This window comes from Moschus berezovskii, chromosome 8 (assembly GCF_049115385.1).
Source record: "Moschus berezovskii isolate FMDL1 chromosome 8, NW_MosBer_1.0, whole genome shotgun sequence".
Lineage (NCBI taxonomy): Eukaryota > Metazoa > Chordata > Mammalia > Artiodactyla > Moschidae > Moschus > Moschus berezovskii.
Window position 1 is genome coordinate 89975757 of NC_142467.1, and position 2838 is coordinate 89978594.

Here is a 2838-nt window from a genome sequence, read left to right on the forward strand (position 1 = left end):
AACATATTTCTGCCTACTCACTACCTTCAGTAGGATGTCTACCAAGCACTTCAAATTTATTTTTACTCCCTCCACAACAATCTAAAAACCTATTCCAGCAGCCTTCTGCCTCTACTGTAGTACCATACACCAAATTGCTCAAGCCAAAATCCTTAAAGTTATCAACTCTGTGGATTTTCAACACAGGTGAATCTAATCATTTCTCACCTCCCCTTCTCACCCCTTCTCTCCACGTCACTACCATATCTTGCCTGGAGTACTTCGAGAGCCTCCTGGTTTGCCTATTTGCTTCTACTGTAGTCCATTTGCTATATACTACCCAAAATGATTTTTATATAATATAAATCATGATGTTAGTCTCCTGCCGGTAAGGCATTTCACCATAGAATTAAATATAAAATCCTTAACTTGGCTAATAAGCTCTTAAGTGATCAGGCCCATCACTGCTTCTGTTTCATTTCCTTCCATTTCATCCTTATTGACAAGTTTCACCCAAACTGGTATGGTAGGCACATGATTTCCATGTTTTAATCCCTAGAGTCTGTGAATATGTTACTTTACATGGTAGAGGGGAATGTGCAGATACAATTAAGTTAAAGGTCTTCAGGTGGGGAGATTCCTCAGTTATCCAGATGGGCCAAATATAATCACAGGGACGCCTTTAAATAAAAGAGGGATACAAGAGAGTGAGACTCAGACAAGGAGATTTTATGATGGAAGCAGGGGTGAAAGAGTCAAAGATTGAAGATGCTCTGCTGCTGGCTTTGAAGATGGAAGGGGCCACAAGCCAGTGACATTCTGGAAGTCAGAAGTCCAAATTGGGTTTCACTGGGCTTAAAATCTTGGTGTCCACAGGGCTGCATTCCTTCTAAAGGCTCCAGGAAAGAATGGTTCTCTTGCCTTTTCTGGCTTCTAGAGGCCACCTGCCTCCATCATCCACTTTCTCCATCTTCAGAGACCACAGGGGAGCATCTGCAAACCTCTCCCTGACTCTGCTTCCTGCTTCCACTTACAGGCATCCTTGTGGTTATTACCTTGTACCCGTCAGACAACCCAGGATAAACTTCCCATCTTAGCACATTATTGACTGGGGATTTTTGCAGAAACTAACTTAACACCTGTGGCCAGCAATGTATTATGTAAGTGAATACTGAAACACTCCAGTCAATAATGTTCGGGTAATAAAAGCCATCATAATATATCTCCGGTTAATAAGTTGTTAAAATACTTAAATCATATCTGCAAAGTTCATTTTATCATGCATGGTAGTGATATATTCAGAAGTTCCTAGGATTTAAAGAGGGACATCTTTTAGATGCCATTATCCTGCCTACCACATAGTTCCATGACTTCATATAATGAACATGTTGGAATTTCTTATTCAGTTCTGGGTGCTACACTCTGAGATGCCAGCAAACCAGGACATATTCCCGGAACAAGCAGAATAGTCACTTCATTTATGGAACAGTTCAAGGAACCATACTGATTTACTGAAGAGAAGCTTGAACGGAATTGATTTGGGCACTATGAAAACTGTACTTTCAAATTTTGGCAGGTGAGTGGTTTTGATTAACTGAATACAGTACCCTAGTTAGCCTGAAATTTAACAATAAATTATGAATTTCAGGAAGTTGGGCTGTGATTCTAGACTGAAAATGAAAATAAGCATCTTTGAATCATTCATTAGCAATCAAAAGGCACTACTATAAAGTATCAGAAGATCACCTAATTTATTGTTTCCTGAATAAACGACAGTATCCAGTATATTTGGCTTAACTGCTTATGGTTAAACACTCTTTTGCAACTCCAGTGCATTTTAATTTTTAAAAAGTAATATTATCTTGCTATTCTCATGATGACTTGCAATATTCTGTGAAATGACATAAATCACAGAGAAGGAAAGGGGTCTTAGAGGTCCATTGGTCCAAATCTTCATTTCTAATAAAAAGCCAATTTTACCTAAAGGTTAACCTGGAAAAAAGTTAATTTTACCTAGAAGTTTAACTGCGGGGAGTAGGGAAGACAATGATTATGCAATGGAAGCAAGGTTGAGATTTTTTTTCTTTATGCTTGCAAAGTCATAAGTTAAATGTAGGTAAATGCTTTATGATAGTTTATGATCGTGATGCTGCTAATAAGGAAATGGTAACCCACTCCAGTATTCTTGCCTGGAGAATCCCATGGACGGAGAAGCCTGGTAGGCTATAGTCCACGGGGTCGCAAAGAGTCAGACATGACTGAGCGACTGAACGGAACGGAACGGAACCTTTTGAACAGCAAAACCAAGGAGTAGGGCATGTTGAGTAGGCAACGAGTGGTCTAGAGAAGTAACTCAGCCTCACCCTCTAGAGGAATGAAGTGGGATAAAGTGTGAACAGTGCTTTTGGAAGTCGGCGTTCCAATCAACACCTGCGATAGATTTTAGGACTTGGCTCTTATTTGTGCACTTTTGCAAAGACAAAAGTTGCAACTCAGAAACGTTAAAATAATGGTTCCTTAATAGATAACCTCAACCCCCAAACAAGAGGTAAGGACATAAAGGTGCCGAAGCTATTTATCAACCCACACTCTACCACCAGAGGTTGCTTCAGAAACGGCCGGAAGTGCCTCTGCCCCTAACTAACATGGCGTCCAGGTTATTTCCGTTCTTGTCTCTGCGGTAAGTGAGCTCTGCGACTCCGCGGTTTTCCCAGAGGCCACCGTCTTACCCAACTCCCCTAGCCTGTTCCTTCGCGGGGGGCGGGGCTACGAAGGAGATGCTTCGTGGTGATTGGTTGCGGTGCGTTAGGAACAATGCTACGGGGCGGGGCAGGCGGATGTTGAGTAGTGATTGGTTGC